The 18,641-nt window shown below is 43.6% G+C and overlaps 1 protein-coding gene and 3 long non-coding RNA genes across 6 annotated transcripts in view; 2 read left to right on the top strand and 2 right to left on the bottom strand.

The window, feature by feature from the left end:
- Positions 1-7,526, top strand: part of LOC128889450 (uncharacterized) — a 34,894-nt gene extending 27,368 nt beyond the window's left edge. For both annotated transcript variants that reach the window (XR_008460446.1, XR_008460447.1), the window contains exon 3: positions 7,393-7,526. This is a non-coding gene — a long non-coding RNA (uncharacterized LOC128889450). The remainder of the gene's footprint in view (positions 1-7,392) is intronic.
- Positions 1-18,641, top strand: part of LOC128889414 (E3 ubiquitin-protein ligase MYLIP) — a 92,364-nt gene that overhangs the window by 51,170 nt on the left and 22,553 nt on the right. The window lies entirely within an intron of this gene.
- On the bottom strand, positions 3,490-7,204 carry LOC128889448 (uncharacterized). Of its 2 annotated transcripts, XR_008460444.1 has the most exons (5): positions 5,781-7,204; positions 5,554-5,615; positions 5,344-5,475; positions 4,670-5,251; positions 3,490-4,537 (listed from the first exon to the last, which is right to left on the bottom strand). It is a non-coding gene; the product is annotated as an uncharacterized LOC128889448 (long non-coding RNA). The 2 variants fall into 2 exon arrangements; XR_008460443.1 differs by having other exon boundaries at positions 3,490-5,251.
- On the bottom strand, positions 8,690-9,950 carry LOC128889451 (uncharacterized). The gene is made up of 4 exons (XR_008460448.1): positions 9,568-9,950; positions 9,299-9,474; positions 8,856-9,230; positions 8,690-8,778 (listed from the first exon to the last, which is right to left on the bottom strand). It is a non-coding gene; the product is annotated as an uncharacterized LOC128889451 (long non-coding RNA).

Here is an 18,641-nt window from a genome sequence, read left to right as displayed (position 1 = left end):
TGCGATTGACTCGGGCAAATTCCTCGATATCCGCCCGAGGCTTCCGATTCGCGAACCTTTTCTCCTTCAAGGAATGTTGAGCAAAAATCCCAAATGGTATCGTAAGTTTAACGATAGTGTTAGACTATGTCAGTCTCTGTTCGTCATATGTCGATCACGTACGGTCTTTAAGGAAATGTAAACAAAAATACAATTTTTCTCCTAACAATACAAAACCACTCTTTCAGACGCGAGACTCTTTCGTGGGTCGATGAATCAAACGCACCGAAATCCAGGCCGCTGTTGAAAGTTAAATATCTTACTAACGAGAAGAAGAAAACGCGAAGATCTCTGCGCGCCTGGCGAGTAAATCTTCGGAGAGGATATTTGCCGCCGTCATGAATATAAAATTGATTCGCCTCCGCGGGTTCCCTCGATGTCTGACCTCGTCATATCGCAGAGATCCAGATTTCATCTCGCGGAGCATACTTGGGTCAAGAGGATTCCCTTCCCTCGCTCGCGTATCCGTTTATCCTCTTCCCACCCGTTAGTCCTGGCTCGCTTTCTCGAGGACAAACGCGCCGAAAGATTGCGCGGTTCAAAATTGCGGCTGAGAAGAGTCCTCCGTGACTCGAGAGCGGGGTGGTGCACTTTAAAATCTTCGAACCTGCGACTGTTCCATCGCGAACGAGGCAATCCCGGGAGAATCCATAAAATCGATCGTGAAATCGAACTGGGTGGAACACTTTGGGGACTGGTTATATTGTAATGAAAGTCATGCTTGTAGCCATTGAGCGTTGATGCGACGTGTAACGTCTTGGATACTTCGATTCTTTCGTATTTAAAAAAATATATAAACGTGGAATCGATGATAGGAAGCTGAGAATGTTTGTATCGATGGCAGGGAACATCGAGGAAGACAACGTAGCCTAAGGGCGTCATATACCTTTGAGCTGGACCCGAGTTTAATGTTTGAGAAGCGAATAGATCCCCTGGGATAGTCTGTTCTTTATAATCGCATTGAAAAGCCCCGTGACGAGCTTTGGCCAATAAAAGCAGCTCCGTGGACATTGATCGACATTGTTGACTTGCGATTCGAGTCGAGCAAATAGCGAATTTTTGAAGCTTTTTTGCGAAAGCAGTTTCCGGAATTCCAGTTTCATTCGTCAAAATCACTAAAAATTCCTCGAACATAGCCAGCGTTCGGGGAATGACCGACGATGTTTCAGGACTATAAACGGGATGCGTGGTTCCGGCAGCTGCGATCGCATTAGAATTTGCCATCTACGTGCTTAACATTGATGCATTGTGCGGCTGTCAGTGTATACGTAAATTCTCAACAAATCCTCTTTATCGGCAATCCTGTACCAGCCATGGCAATCGATACTAGCTCCCGAAACATATCGCCTATCCGTGACAAGTATTCAACGCGATCATTTATCATTCTTTGTCGATTCGCGAAACACGATGTCGTTATTTATATTACAGACAAGGTACCAAACGAGCGCACGAATTTGTCCTGACACGCGCTGCTCGTCCGATGAATAACCAGACGGACGCTGTAAAAAAAAAAAAAAAAAACAAAACAAAAAAAACTGAAACAACTGTATCGCATTCATATAAATCTATATTTTTATTTTATCTATTCGAAATATTTCCCTTCTGCGTCGATACAGCGTCGAAAGTAATTAAACGATCGGGACGAATTTTTTAGCTGTGATTGTAACTTTGAAAATGTTTTTGTTCCCTTTGGCTGCTGTTTTAACTTCCCTTCGAACGAAACGAAATTTCTATTCACGGATCAGCCACCGAGGAAAAATCATTACGACCGTTTCGAGGAGGAAAAGGAACAAATTTCTTGCTCCCTAAAGGCCGCCGCCAGCGCTTTAAGCCCTGTATAACTAACGCGATTACTTACAGAGCTAAGCTTCCCGCGGATTTCACGGAGATAAAAGTTACGAGGAAACACGTAGGGGTCCTTTATCCGACTGTTACATCGCCGCGATGCGCGAGCCTCCGACATCAAGAAAAGTTGGATTTTCCGGTTAGACCAGATACCATGCGAAAAATATCGATGACGAACCTTGACCGTACATACGTTAACTCGATCTTGACATCCGTGACGCTCGTAGATAATTTCAATGTCGACGATAACTGACCGTTCGCCAAACTCGTCACGTGATATCAGTTAATTAATGTCAACGACTCGACCAACGGATAGGTCTAGGAAGTGGTGAAATTAAATTCACGTAGCGTTCTTGGATATTTAAAAATAAACGTTAACGTGTTTGTGAGATGTATATAAAATGTACAGAAGTAAAAACGGTTCAATTAAAATGGATTCAACGTAGACTCGTTTCCTTCGATTACCGTTCTATTTACTATCGTACGTTTTAATCTACGTTGAGACCATATTGAGACCATTTGAATTAATAAGCAATCGACGGCCACGCGGGGAGAAGTAAAAGATGCAAAGGAGAATGCACCGTCGAGATTCTGTTTTGAAGCGGTTCGAGCGATTAGTTTATCGCGGTGAATATCAATTAAACGACCGACATAATTAGCGCTATAGCCGCGTGCGCGTATCCCTTTTACAGCGAGCTGCCTCGAGTGCTCGAGCTCGTAATTCACGGCTTATTATACGAAATGCTGCTTACGCTGGTGTTTCGTGCACACGCAAGCTCCGAAGCTTGTGCCAAGCGTGGTGGCATGGCGTGCCAGCTAAAGTATAATCTTAACTTAAAATTAACTTTTCTGTCGAGAGAGTTTAGGACGTTCGCGTCACTATTTCAAACCCTTATCTGTTGGTTGCGCGCTCCGTCTCTCTGCCTCCAACACGAATGAGCGCAACTTTTTATCTAGACTAGTATTCCGAATGAAGAATTAGAGATTTTGGCCGACAGAAGGCACAAAGAACTCGAGTTTGGTATTTGAGAACACGATTTCGAAAACAAAAGCAATTTCAAATAATAAATTCGAGGAACTGAAAGTATTATATATAGAGCGACTCCTTCGAATATCAAAATTTCCCTGAATACCTCTCGAATCGATGCGTGGGTGAACCGAAGCGTGATATTGTCTCTTCCTGGCAGCTGCACAGGCGGATCGCGTCAAAGTACGAAATGATAATACAGGATGCCTTCGCGGTACTTTAATAAAGAAACTGCGCACTGCTGGTGGCTTGGCGGCAAGATACGCGCCTGATCTGAAATTTCATAAAGCGAGTCGAGCGTGAAACGTAATTTTACGCAACACCCTCTTTCGCATAAGCGTAAAACGGATATCGTTCTTAATTGATTCGACGAAGCGCGACGAACAGGATCGCTGATTCGTCGTTTTTCCTCGAAAACATCCCCCCCCCGGCGTCGAAGAAACTCGGTTGTGTACGTGTGAAAAGGGGAGAGGGTGGGATTTTCAACGGAATTTCGTTTTACCTCGGTGGCTTGAAACTGTGCGTCCTTTAGTTTGAAGGGTCGCGAATAACTCGGTTTATCTTGTACGAAATTGTGAGGAAGGGGAGGGGGTGCATTTGCGAAAATGCAGTTTTCGTACTTTAAGGGCTGTGACAGGCGTGGTAACCCTTTTCCTTTGGCGAACGACGTCCGGATCGCGTGGATGCGAAAACCGTGCACGCTAAAAGCGGGTAAATTAACACTTTAACGCCTCGGTCGTTTCAGCCGTTCGATCGTCACAGCCGGGGCTCAACCGCGTAATTATTTAACGTCCAGAGCCGGGAAAGTTTGTTATCAGAGAAAAGGATATTATAAAGGCCGAGCGATCCGTTTTCCAACAACGTGTTACCGAACTGTTCTCGAAGCAAATACCCGCGGGTGAGTTCTGACGGTGTTTATCTTTTCACCTAGGAACTAATTAATGATAGGAGTCGCTGTTTCGTTCGGAGGTTTAGAATAGCGATCATCGAAGCTCTTCGTCGCGTGTGCTTTTAATGGGTTATTTAGTATACACCGAAACGGAACTTCGCGCAGAGCTTTTCCCAGATTTTAATATTTTAGTCGTCCATTAACTTCAGTAGCGGTTCTCTCGGGCTTTTGCCATCGTTCGCATGAATTTTCAGAAGAATAAACGAATATATATTTTTCCTCTTTAAAACGTAAAGAATACATTTTTGAGAAACCGAACGTCAACAGTTCTACGTTAAAAATGTATATATAACAGAAATAAAGTTTGGTAAGTAAGGGTTATCCCTTTTAACAGCTTCGAATATTCTCCTGGGGTGCAGCGATCGAAGGGAAGGGTGGAGGGTAAGCGATCGGACGTCTTCGCGCTTTCTCGTTGAATTCAATTACGCTAATCGATTGATTTCTCGGGAGAGATATTCGTGGAGCGCATGGCAACCCTTACACCGGCGTTAAGACCGTATAAAATCTGAACGGAGCTCGATGGGCGTGAGATTCATGGTGTTTCCACGACGGCGGTATTAAAATTCCTTCCGTGCACGTCGTTCGTGCTGTTTCAATTACTCGCCAACCCCTGGATGAGATTCGATCGCTCGTTCGATGGTTACAGCCCTATAATCGTTCGTTCTGGTCAAATTGGTCTGTATAAACAACGAAACGGTTTCACGTGACGAACTCGTTCCGTCTTTACGCGCCACTCTTAAACAGAATTCACTGGAATAAAATAATTTTTTAACTCGAAGAAGTCTAGCAAAAAAGTATCCAATGTTTACCATATTTTTCAGTTCATCGCGCTGACACAATCTCACGAATCTCATCGGTTTCCGGTGACATGGCGCAGGATTATGCAATTTGATAGCGAAACAGAGGAAGAGGGTTAACGACAAGAAAAGAAGCAGTATCAATCTCTGTAATTAATAATTTCAATTAGCGTGAGCATCGTAGCAGACTAATCGACGTCGATGTTTCAATAGCTTTCGTGATATTTCAGGAGAGAGGAACGAATTCAGGAGTACCTCGATTTCAATTAACTGGATTGCCGTTGTGCCGTCGTTCTTCCCTTCTCCCCCCCTTTCTTCCACCCCCTTTTTTCCGCTTCGTGCGACGATCGGGAATCGATAGGTCTGTCTATTTCGTTAATGTAAATTCGGTACTAGTTTCCACCTCGGAGGACCTGCCGCTGCTTTTTTTCTTTCCTTTCGTTGGCATTTCGATGCATTTTCATTTCTACGTTCCGTTACCTCCTTTCTTCGAGAAACCACGTAGACACAGTTCGACCATGAATTAGATTTCTTGAGTCCATCGATGTTTTATCAGCGATAGTCTAAGCAGAGCCAATCGTACCGCTTTGCCTCCTGGAAAGACATGCTTTTGAATCGTCCACGCGACGGGAGTTCCTACCTAGGAAATTTCAATTTGAATTTTCTCCTAGGGCTCCGTACGCTACCTCGTGTGTGGAACAGAACGATTTCGTGGCTGGGAACTTCTGTTGAAACGGTTTACAGTTTAATTCGGGGCTTTCTGGCAGTTTCTGCAGTTAAATTCACCGAGCTCGCAATCAATGGTACCAACCACCTGACTGTAATAAGAACATTAATCGGGTCAGTGAATCTCTGAAAATAAAACGTCTCTGGCTGTAAGCTGAATAAAACTGTACATTGTTTTTATGATCATTGTTCGCTACCACGGATATTTCGTATATCAGGTTTCGGTCCATTTCTGTAACAGAAATACTGTTTCAAACTAAAATATGAAAATGTTGAACTACAATTTCTACATAACGATGCATTGTCCGTCCCACCATTCGAGTACTCTCGTTATTCGCCATATATGTATTCTTGTACACTCAATCATACCCCATTAGAGTCTATTGATCTAACTTACGGTAATCAATTTTCTTTCTCTCTGCAAGAGGTGTAGGTCGATCAGATCACTTTATGAAACGTCATCGCTCAGATTTAAAAAAAAAATCTCAGCTTCGATCATTCCTGGTAGTATCTTGATACGTTCCAAAGTCCAACGTAGGCGATAAAGAAAATACGTCGCTAGGTGACCAACCGTGCTCGCAATTGGTGTTATTATATGCTCTACTTTTCTGTATACGAAGAGCCAATTTCGTAAGTAGATAAATAAAATAAAGTTGCTCTATTGTCGAGGATTCTCCTCTGGTTTCCACCGTGGATTCCTCGTTTTCGCGAGAGAAAATAATCGACTGGTCCCCAAAGGCAGAGAAAGAGGATAAGCCAGGAAAGTGGGGAAGCTTGTAGATCACCTCCGAAGTGTAAAATCCCCTCGGGGAGGATCCTCCGTGTACAGTGTTCGATCTTGAGGCGCCGAAGTACGCGTACTTCGTACTGCGTTCTTTCTTCCCATTCGACCCTGATCCGCTTACGCTCGATGGAAGTAACTTTAGTTGAGACTGGAGCAACGATACGATGCGCTCTGGCACACAACCTGCAGGAAACTTCTCCGAAGCCGCGTCTATTTTCGAAACTGGCTTTGCATCGACGGGCGAAACATATTTTTCGATAAACGTGGATCGTTTCCAAAGCGAACAACACTCGCGAGAGATGTGTGGCAACGCGAAAATTCAGACGAATTTCACACTTTCCGGAAATGTAATTTGCGAGAGATGCTGGGAATGTAGACATTATTTGGTTCGATGATAAACAGATCCCAGGGGCGAAATTTCACCCAAAAAATTGTTCGCGTGTTGGTTCGCTCTCATGAAAATATTTTAGAAAATTTTCACAGTTTACGAGCCATTTTGCGGGTATATTTTTCATCGTTTTCCGAACGCGATAACAACGTCCAGGAAGGTTTATAAATTCGATATCTTTAGACACAGGACACGGATTAATAATGCACGGCAGAAAAAGAAGGAATATATTATGTAATAAATTTAATTATATATTATTTGTTTGGTTATTCTTCTTTCCTTTTTTTTTTTTTTTTATACGCCGAAAGCGTTGCGTATCGGCAATTACGCGGTCCGTTTCGCTTCCATACTTTGTTCAATCGTCGAGAGTGTTGGCTTTGGCGACAGGGTTGAAATACCCGCAACTCTTGATAAACAGTCGCTCTTTGTTGCCGTTCGTGCGAGAAATTTTCAGAGTCGCCGGTTTTTGTTGGGCGTTGAGGCCGCGTGTAGAGCATATAAAGAGACGGAGTATCAATCGGGACGAGAGAAATTCAAGGGAGTTTTAGGATTGCTCGTCGATCGATCGATCGTGACCGAACATTTTCGAATCCTTGGAATCCTGCTCGAGGCCAGTGAATAAAAAAATTCGCACGGGCCAGTGAATAAAAAAATTCGCACGGGCCAGTGAATAAAAGAATTTAGTCGAGAACGGTTGCCTTTTCTGGACTAGCTTTTAACGTTTAGAATTTTAGCGCTATCTCTTTCACTATAAATTCATCGCGCAGTCTATGCAACTATACGCGTTATGCATCCATTATGCGTTTAAAAACAAAAGAAATTTCGTTTTTGTTGCAGGTGAGCAATAACTTCGGCAATTAATTAATCAAATGGGATGACGCAGCCAGGTAACGTAAACACGGTGAATTTATATGTCACCCTGACGTGGAAAAAAACCATAACGTGTATCGAAAATAAAATATAAAAAGACGCGGGTAAAAGGTGCATACAGACAATTTTTATTATTCATTTCACATCGATGGAAGGACGAGACTCCTGTCGCTTCGTTTGCTAAAACAAAACGGCTGGCGAGACTGGTTCAAATAGACTTCTCGAAAGGAAGCTTTGTCCTACGAAGGAAAACAGAATCCTTAGAAAAGACCAGGGAAACAGGCGCTGTGCTTCCATCCCTCGTTTCAGCCGTACTTCTTTCCTCGACTAATTTCGCATTGGAAGCTATGAAAGAATAATGGCCAGAGATGAGAGGAAACGATAGTCGGGTTTTTCGTGCTCGGTGTTTCTTCTGTCTCGACTCCGACGTCAGAAGAGACGCGGAACGAGCTTGAAACTCAAAGCGTCGGAGTCACGCTTCCATTATTATACCTCAACGAGACGACGATTGTTTTACACGTTCAAACATTTCGCGAGTGGTCAAAAAATCGATGAAACGACGTAAAAAAAAAGTTGAAATCTTTTTTTATTTATCTGAATAGAAGCTCTTTAGAATGAATATTCACCAAACGATACAAAAAGAATATGTTCCGTGAATCCCATTTGCAATGCGTCCTTTTGTTTATATAACACGAACCGAAATTTAAATATAGTACAGTGAGAATGTTAGAGAATAAGCTTTACGAGGGATAGTCTTGCAATATTACGCGGGTCTCGAATACGTTAACCCAGGAATCATCTTTCCAGCTCCCAACTGTACGAACAGGTACGAGACCGCTAATTCAGAGGCGTCTGGATGCTACGTACTGTGCTTATGCAGTCAGAGGCGACGGGTTGCTCGTGTCTGCACTCGAGGCAATACGTTTGCGTCAGCGTGCGCACCCACGAGCCGTGCACGTGGAAATTGCTCTGTGGGTCATTATATAACTCGTTTAATCTCTCCCGCCGCATCCCTTTTCATCTTGAATCCCGACTGGCTAATTCGGACACGGACGCGTACGTGTTCTTGCCAGCAAAGTGTTAAGGCCTTCCATACATAAACGGTGAACGTTATTTCAAACACAAAATGAAAATAACGCAAGGCACACTCATTATAAATTCTCGCGAGCGCATTTGTTTATTCTTATCGCTCGTTTCGCTCGTACGAGGAAGTTTCGCTGGAAAATATTGTCATTTCAATAATGCAACAAACGATTCCATCGCAACTGTTCGCTTGAAATGGATACTCACATTTTTTTACGTATCAATTTTTAGTAAATCGTATCGTAACGTACGTACACTCTCGGGTTGATTCTGAAACAAAACATCCAAACGTAAATAAATAACTCGTTGGAAGTTACAAAATTTGTATCCTCGAAAAATATTCATACAACTTTCATCGTTTTTAACGCTCCGAACCAGAATATCCACTTAATCGAGTCCACGGTTGCGCGGTGCAGTATTTGCTTACTACGCTTTATTCCACTCGTTCGTTATTTACATTTTATCAGGTCTGTTTTTCAGGTGCACCGCAAGCTCGTGAAATACTGTGAAAATAATATTCAGAGCGGCGTGCGCACAGTGGGGATAAGTAGAGCAGGTGAATAGGTGGTCGGGGGTCGTTACATGGGAAAGTGTTTCGCAACGATACCCGGACGACTCGTATAAATTCTTTTTTACCGTCTAACGAGGTTAATAAATACTGCGAAGTAACTTCAACTCTCGTGTGACCGTCGCAGGATCTGCTTTCCGTCTACTTTGTTCGCCTATTAAGAAAGTTTCAAGTTCTATTCGCGTCTCGTTACCTGCCGCGCTATAATTTCGTTTTTCTTACCCGCCGCAAGATGCGCAAACACCGGAAAGGAACGTTCGCAAGATGGCGATCAGGATTTTGTTTACTTACAAACGATGACAGCCAACGTGCGTTGGATATTTATTAAGCTTTTAAACACTGGATTCTGCATTTTTAAATATTGTTTCTGTCGAGGTCGAGTGACAAGCGCGTACAATCTAATGAGTAACTTTCCATTAGAGACTATCCAAAATGGAACGGATCGATTATTTTTATTTTGCTTTTAGTTTTCAGAAGAGCATCAAACATACCAATTTTTGAACATTGTCTCTGGTGATGCGGAAATTCGTTTGGACTCGCTACGATCTGGCGTTTCAGTTCTCTTTGTTTCTCTGTGCGCTTTTAACGTTCTTCGTTAAAAATTCTTTATCCGTTTACACGTTCACGTCAAAGTATAAACAAAGTTTTTTGTTTTTCAACGACAAAGCTATTAATCGTGGGTAGCGCCGTTCGCTAGCAGACAGGCTCAGCTACTGCAATGACTACGCAGAATTTCGCGGGCCACGCGAGACGTACGGTTCGTCGGTTGTTGCGTAATTGCCAGGGTGATTAAACGGGAGAATTAATGCATACCCAAAGCTCGCCAGAAACACACATTAATCTCGGAATAGTGCTCCGTTCGTTTTCGCCAAGGACCAACTCCAGCCATGCAATTATGCACTCTCGTGTCGGTCACGAAGGAGCGCAACCAACCAACGAAAGAAACTAATTCGTCTTTGGAACACAAGTCCACTTCGAACTTCCTACGATACTCTACTGTTCTATTTAGAACAATACAGACCAATACGTCGACGACTATAAAATTTCATAAAAATGTGTAGCTTTGTTTTAGTATAAGGATGTGGTACGGTATATATGCAACATTAATTACAGAAAGTAATTAAACGATCATTACCACTAAATTTCGCTACAATTTCGGCGTTACGAGACTCGTGGTTCCTTATTGAAGCACGACAAAGAAGCTTACGGCTCTTTGACCTCCCCTGTCTTCAATACGGATCCTCTTTGGACAGATTATGCAAATACGAGCGAATCCTCTTACTGTCTGCCGAGGTCGAAATAACTTAAGGCCATATAAAATCGATTAATCGTCTTTGTGAAAGTCGAGGGAACCGTTACTTGTAATTTTCCTCCTACATTTCGCGCAGGTAGAATTGATGGTAGATTAAAATGTTTGAGATATGATCGCCAGGCTGCTCTTACTCTCGAAGTAGAACTTATTTCTGTTTTGATCATTTTCTTCATCTTCAACCACTTCGAAGGCGTCTTCCGGAGCAAGACAGTTCGAAGATGATCGATAAATTTCAGTCGTGGCATCTAACGCTGCGGGATATCGACGAACCCGCTGAAATTCGATCTAAATTCTGACGGATTACGGAAACTTCGGAGACCCTGTGCAATATGCTGCTTCGCTTGTGCCTTGGAATTAGCGAATAACCGAGAGAAACTTGTCGTAGTCGCGTTAACGATGATGAGGTTTCGGAACGAAGCGAAATGAAGCGCAGGGATGCTTGAATATTTTATTCGTTAATTAGAAATACATTCGACAAACGGATAGGGTCATGTGACGTGTCGAGCAGCGATCTTAGCGACTATTGGTAGGTTAAGATGCCTTTGTATAATTCACTCAGTAATTGAAATATTCATTGAATATAAAGTGATCCATTCAGTTGTTGGATTTAGTCGGTATTCGACCTTCCTGTCTGACTGAGAATTTTCCCTATTTTTGATGGAGAGCGTAGGCGAGGCTTGAGGGGGCGAAAATACGCTTCGACGTATACAGGGTGTCCCAAAAGTCGGGAAGGAGCCGGAAATGGGGGGTTGCTGAGACGATTCTGAACAACAATTTCCTTTGCAAAAATGTCGGATGAGGCTTCGTTAAGGAGATATTAAGCGAAAACCCCGACCAATCAGAGCGCGCGTAGACCGTTGGAGCGGCCGCGGTAGCGAAGGTTACGCGCTGGCGGCCGCGCTTGTACGCGAACAAATGACTCCTACGTGCATCGAAGGACATTGACGCTGCCGCCTAGCGCGAAGCCTTCGCTACCGCGGCCGCTCGAACGGTCTACGCGCGCTCTGATTGGTCGGGGTTTTCGCTTAATATCTCCTTAACGAAGCCCCATCCGACATTTTTGCAAAGGAAATTGTTGTTCAGAATCGTCTCAGCTACCCCCCATTTCCGGCTCCTCCCCGACTTTTGGGACACCCTGTATAAGAGTAGATAGACCATCGAGGAAGACGAAATACGTACATCGACGCGAGGGAACGCGAATTCCGACGTCTTCGACTCGAACAAACGTTTCGTAGTGGATCCGAACAGCTTCCTATTCGACTCCCGGTAAACTTTCGACTTTTGTCTTCCTATCTCGACGATTTACATCTTATTGCCTTCCGTCTAGCTCGGTCCTTCGATCGACACATTAATTTCAGACTGGGACTTGACGAATTTTTCTGTACCCAACAAGCTGTGAAAAATTCGAGAAGGAGTCTATTCAGCCCTTCGGTTAAGCAACGTTTTCATTAGGACAATGGCTATGTCAGACCTCGGTTAATCAAAACCAGCACTAAGTAACCAACTGTCCACCAAGTGAGACTGCTCTGCTCGTATATCTGATGGTATCTTGCAACTCAGGTGGCTACGATCGTCCGTAATTCGAGTCGTGAATTTAATATCGCGTTTACGTGACTGGTGCACCCACGGGAAGACCGCGCTAGGGAACAATTGGTAAGGCGAGAGTATAAAATATTTAAAGCGATACGTGGCACGTTCGCCTCGCAACGAGACACGCTTGATCTGTTCAGCATTTTTATGGACCGTAAAGTGCCGGAAACGAGGAAATATTGCTTGATAACTGGTTTCGTCTCTTCGCGAAATACGCCCAGATATTTTCCGTAAGTGTTCCGAGTGAGCCAATGATCCTTATCGGTTGACATAAAAATGTTGAAGTAATATATCCATGCGCGACTTCTTATTCATCCCCCATTGGCTCGAGGATCTTTCGGTTTCGTCCAGACAATTCGACGCTTTTATACCCCGAACGGTAAATGAGCGTCCTTTCTTCGATCTTAATCGTCGACATTCAAAGTCAAGAACTGGCTGGTTAGCACGCTGCTCCGCTGACAGCTTTTCACCAATTTCCAGCGTCTTTTGTGGCCTGAGCAGACGGAACAAGATATCCCTTTATATTCTTTTGCAACCAGCGACGCTAAAAACGGTCGGCTTTCAAGGAATTCTTGATAAAAGCACATCCTTGCCAAGTCTGAAAGGATTCGCTTGCAGGGAGTCGCGCTATGGAAATGCTGAGGAATCGATTCCTGCCCGTCGAAGGTCGAGATTGTTTCATGAAATCACGAGCGGCGACCCTTCAAATTATCCAAACCTGTCTGAGGTGGAGAGATTGTTCCGCGAAGGAAAATTGGCTCGCGACTTCTATTTTTAGCCCTGTCCATCTCTTCTTTCCTTTTATTTTTGCTTTCACGTTTTGCTCCCGAGAGATTTGTAACCTGTAGCAGTCCCACTTTCTTTGATGAGAATCAATCAATATACATCTCTCTTTCGCAAGTCTCGTAGTGAATTTTATTAACTCAAGTTTTACGAACAATCGCTCTTCCTAGCCATTTTTGATGCATAGTAATAAGAGAATTGTTCGCGTCGCGACAAGGATTTCATGCAAATTTGACACGCGTTCTCGTCGAAGTACGTGTCTGTGCACCCTGTAGAAACGCAGATCGGGTGCACTCGAGGTATCGCGGCGCGTGGGAGCTTAAAGCTGGCGAGCACTTCGGTATAGAGACCAAAAATCGTGCCATCGAGGAGAAACGAGGCTTTTCCGCGCGGCACTCCTTCCACCCGAGCTCTTTTCTTTCATCGCGCGGGAGCCACTGACTGCATTCGAAACCGCGCTGCACTTAAGGAACTTCTCCAGGGATGAAATATTGCACGCTGTTAGCTAGACGGGCCAGAAAGCCGCCCTGGCGAGGTCGATGCGTGAAATACGAGCGTGGAAAGAGGTAAAAGCCAAGCCTTGCGTATTCGACCGACGCGTATTTCGACACCAGAGTGTAGTTATTTCGTTAATCGACCGAAAACTGTGTCGCTTATTTTATCGCCGTGCGATGCAATTTGATTTCATACAGATAGGATATCGTGTTGTAGATGTATTCTTTTTTCTGCGTTTCAATAATTTTCGAAGGGAAGTAAATCATCTGTTGTTGAGAAATGAAAGAATTAAATTACCTCCTCGTTAAAAGAAAAACCTACGTATAACAAGATACCAATGTCGCTGCACGCATGTTCTCATTTTTCCATAAACGCATACAATTGTATCATTATCGAGAACGAATAATTTTGCATATAAACACGTAGAACATTTTGAAATTCGATACCTATTTCGAGGAAGCTTCCCGTGGAATATGCTCGTCCGCCTGAAATAAAACATGCATCTAGCGAGTGGTCACGGTAAATACCGGTCGGCGGGGAATATTTAATTAAAGTGTAACGTTAGCGCGGTGATAATTGAATTTCATAAACACGTGTGAATCTGGTGTCGCTTTAATTATTATGTATGACCACGGATTGTGCTGGAGCAACCGCTGCTTCGCGTACCAATGGTAAAATGAGCGAATAATTAAATAATAAATAATCCCCGATTCCCATTGGTCTTGTAGCATTAATGTTTTTAAAAGCACCCCGTTTCGATATTTCTTTAGAATTTTCTGCTCGAGCGTTTCATAGAAAGTTCTACGAGAAAGTCGAAAGGTTTTTTCGGTCCTGCTTTTTACGAAAGTCCACAATCGCATATTTTACATATGATAATGTCGCACGAATGGAAAGTTCGTCCCGTAGCAGAGGAAGTACGCGAACGTTCTCCTTTCATTGGCTCGAGGACAAGAAACTTTCCCCTCTGTTCTTTTGCATTGTACGAACCATAGTCGGGCAAAATTCGATTGGAATAATAGACGACGACGATTTCTTTTGCACGACCAGTACAAGAATTATCGCGCGAGAAACCAGATGAATGAAACAATTTATTAAGTAATAATTCGATTCGTTTTGTCCGTTCGGGGGTCGCGAAAATTCAAGCGCACGACTCCTCGATAAATGAATCGTCGAGCATCAGCGAGCACTGGCCTCGATGGCCAATTTTCTGACGCAGAAATCTCTTCTGGCTGTTGTCGTTCATATCGGTGAAGTCGACTTCGAGATGGAACGAGGAAAGGAACGCGCTTGCAGGAAGGGAAATGAAAACTTTGCCCGTCGCGGTCTGCTTTCGTTTTATCGAGCTTTCGAAAACTTCGGGCTACAAGCTTTCTCGATGTTCGGAGAACAAATAAAGAAAATCCTACGTTAGTGGTATTAAACCGATAAATTAATACACGAGCCACCAAGGAAACGAAAACGGACGTTCGCAATTTTTTCTTTGCTTTATGTGACACGTCCACGATGTATCAAATAGCCAGCAAACAATGTAAATGGTATTTTTGTGGTCTAATTAGCTGTACATATGTGTATCGAGAGATGTCGTAGGGGTCTAATTAACCGGTCCGCGCCGCGTAAACGCTTGTCGTCCTAATTAAGCGGCTCGTATCCAGTAAATGCTTGTTTCATTATTTACCACGAACATCTGCGCGTGGTTTTGGTAATTGACATGTACTTTCCTGTGAAATTCGATCACGCAATCAATCAAATTACGAGGAACGACCAAAAACATGTTTGTTTACATTTTTGCACGTGTTGGTTTGACTAATGGGTTCGCGAAAATATGTGACGTTTCGAACCCGAGTTCGTATGTACTTTCTCTCACTTTTAACGTGAAAGTATTTTTATTAAATTATCCAAGCTTGATCAGTCTGCAACAGAAAATATTCATAAACGAATAGTCGTGTCTCTTCGACGTTTCGAATATTGGAGGTTTCGGCGCAATTGACGCGTGCGAAAAAATTGTAAAAAAAAAAAAAAAAAATACAGTTCTCGTTTACAGTGGCTCGTTAAAACGTCGCGGTTCGTTACGTTTAATATTTAATTCGCGACGAGAGAACGAGACCGAAGAGTCACGGACCGACGAAAAGAGTAAATTCAGGATTTCACGCAACGAAATGTGTAATTTCGCGAGCAATTTGTGTGCCGCCGCGTTTTCAACTTGTAGTTGCCTGGACGCCATGTTTAATTTAATTCCTCGTATCTGGTAAAAACTTTATTTAATAAAGACCGATGTTCGTCAGTCTCCACGTTAAGCATTGTTTATTACGTTCGTTGCATCTGAAATTTTAGTTGGTCACATTCATTTGTCTGTTGAATACCGTCGTCTGTTACAAAAGAAGACGGCAACACTCCCTGATTACGTGCAACGAGTAATTGATAACAGTATATATTACATAAACGGCGGACGGTTGTGCAATCGACGTAATTGTTAATGGCACGGTAGCATCGGTAACACGCAGACAACTGGTACCTAACACAATGATTATACCCTACTCGTCTCGCATGCGTGCCCACCGTACACAGTCAATTCACACATGTCATTTTTAACGTAATATTTCCTACATTGCCATCGTTGTTGTTTCGATGTTATGTTTCATCCTTTCGTGTCGAATTTTGTAGACTCCTGACTCCTTGATCTTATAATCTTGATCTTCGTCTTCTTCTATCTCCTTCCAGGTCGCGAGTAATAGCGAGCTAATGGCTGCGAACTTATATTATAATAAATCGCTATTACTTATATTATAATAAGTTCGCAGCCATTAGCTCGCTATTACTCGCGACCTGGAAGGAGATAGAAGAAGACGAAGTTCCTTCGATCTCCCTCTGTACAATCTTAGAAACTAAGTACGAAAAGAACAAATTGTCGGGGGAACCCAACTTTCCAGTAATAATAGTAATCGTGTTGCGGCAGCCAGTGCTCGCGGCCAAGAAAGAAACTGTATCGGCGTACTAAATGCAAAGTCGATAGTTATTGAACTCAGCGTTGGTAAAGCAACAAAAAGAAGCGTCGAGCTCACAGAAGAACGAAGCAGAGGGAGGAGAGTGCTATCATATTTCCGGTCGAGTAGCTGTTTCTTCGCATAAACCAGTACGCCACGACCCTCGCACCTCGACTTTTCTCTCTCGAGCTTTCCTAGTTTCATCGACTTATTTATCCGACTCCTTTTCACATACCTCGCCTGCGTAGTATCCTCTAACCGTGCACGCCCATACGTGCCTCTCGAGTTATCGGAACACGTATCTGTTGCGACGAAGATGCCGTTGGATCGAACTGGGAAACTCCGCGAGAAGAGAAAATACCTTATCCGCCGTACATACAACACCCAACAGAATTCCCCTGTAGCTTGTTACACGTGCAGCCAACGAGACTTCTTTTATTGCACAACCATTTGCCAAAATCCCTTATCTCTTGGAAAGAAATAATAGAAAAGAAATGTTAGAAAAACTTCAAGATACTAAAGGGAGCATGTTTTATCGAAACGTAGACGTTTCATTTGGGTTGGTCACATTCTCGAATGCGTGGTTCTTCTAGAGTTAATTAACCGTATTGAAATTGCCAATTTATATGGTAAAAGTAATGCGAAGACCAGAAAAAAGTAACACGCGAGAGATCGAAGCGAGCTGCGTTTGGAAGCGAGTTTAAGAGATAACGCGGCTCGTTCTTGAAAAATGAGATGCTCCGCGGAAAATGTTCCATCGAACCTCCTTTTACCCAGATGAACACACCAATCTTTGCTCCGCGCGTACGAGATGCCTCGTAAAGACAGCGCGCCGTAAACGATAACAGTAACGAAAACCTCGTCCGTTAGCTCGTCTCCGAAACATTTCCATAGTCGTTCCAACGATTCGAAGGAAGCTTTTTCGAAAATGCGTTTACCAATGAATCTCGAGCCATGAAAGTAGATCCCGAGTCGTACATTCCTTCAATAGGGCCAATTTTTCGTCCCCTAAAAATAATATTTCCCTTTTCCATCAATATTGTCTTGCTTTATTGTACGAATAAAACTTCTCGATAACGATTAGTGCATCGCACGCACAGACTATCTGTTCGACCATACTTTGTTGCGGGAATTCCCGGTTCCCTTCAGCATCGTTCGCTCAGATTTGACATTTTATTTATCAACGACAGACGAGAGCGGAATTTTCTCCCGTTCCGGTAGGAAAACAATCCGTCGAGGATGGAAACGTTTTAGTTTTAAAACGCGCGACAAATCTCTTTCTCTCTCGTGTTCCGTGATCCGGATGCAAAGTGGCGTGCAAACGCTCGCAGAAACACTTCCGGGAGGCAAATCCGTTTGGAAATTCCCGACATTTTTCCGGGTAGCGAGACCCCCGAGATCGGCGACTGAGTTTTCCAGCAAATATCGCGACGTCGACGACGTAATTAAGCGAGTATTTTGAAAGTGAGGAATCTGCGAGTGTTCTAAGCAACGGAGGGTTGGTCTTTGGAGAAACTCGTACGTCGTACAACGTAGAAAACGTATGCAGAGTGTATTTCACGAGTCGATAAAGGAATATTAATGATTCCGTATGGACGAGGGTGTATATTCTAGGTACGATGTGAGATCTGCAATTTTATGATGATACTTTTATTATTTAAAATGTTCCACGAGAACAGTTCTTGAAAAGGTCCCCAATGTTTTAACATCGCGCCGGAGAATCATGCTACGATTACAAGCGGCGTACCGAACTTCGAGGACAATGTTCGAATGGAAAACACGTATTGCAATAACAATGCAATGAAAACTGATTCGTATCGAGAACGACACCCTGGACACGATGGAGTTAATGGGTTTCCGCGTGTAGCAAACGGCAGGGTCATCCTAGGCGTATCGAGATCGCAGTTCGCGAGCAATTTGCTGAAAAAAGATGAGTCAAAAGAGAGGACAGGTCGGTCGCTTGGAAAGTCGCTTGGTTTGAGTGGTTTTGTTCCCCGATGAAAGAGGAAAAAGCCCAGTGACGCGGGAAGATTTTTACGTTCTTGTGCCGGCTTCCCTAACGACCCTCTCGAGCCCTTTGCAAGGAGTGGACCGGTTGAGAAGTGGGTGGTTGGTCGTGGAAAGCAGAATAGAAGTGAAATAGGACGAGAAGGCGACGGACACGAGACATCGTCGCGTCGAAAAAGTTGCGATACGTGCCGAAGTGGTCAGGGCCCCGACGAACCGTGTTACCGTTCCTGAAGAGCCTCGATTATGCGACAGTCATTAAGCCGTCGTCCATCGCGAGCTTGACAGTACTCTCGAGAAAAACTCGCGAAGAAACGAGAAAGAACGAAACAAGAAAGACGAGGATGGTGGGGAAGTCGTCGAGGGACCAAAGAGGCGGCTGCGATTCTTGTTGCGA

The sequence above is a fragment of the Hylaeus anthracinus genome, unplaced genomic scaffold (genome assembly GCF_026225885.1).
Source record: "Hylaeus anthracinus isolate JK02 unplaced genomic scaffold, UHH_iyHylAnth1.0_haploid 11997, whole genome shotgun sequence".
Lineage (NCBI taxonomy): Eukaryota > Metazoa > Arthropoda > Insecta > Hymenoptera > Colletidae > Hylaeus > Hylaeus anthracinus.
The sequence above is the reverse complement of the archived record's forward strand: the minus strand, read 5'-3'. Positions and strand labels throughout refer to the sequence as shown.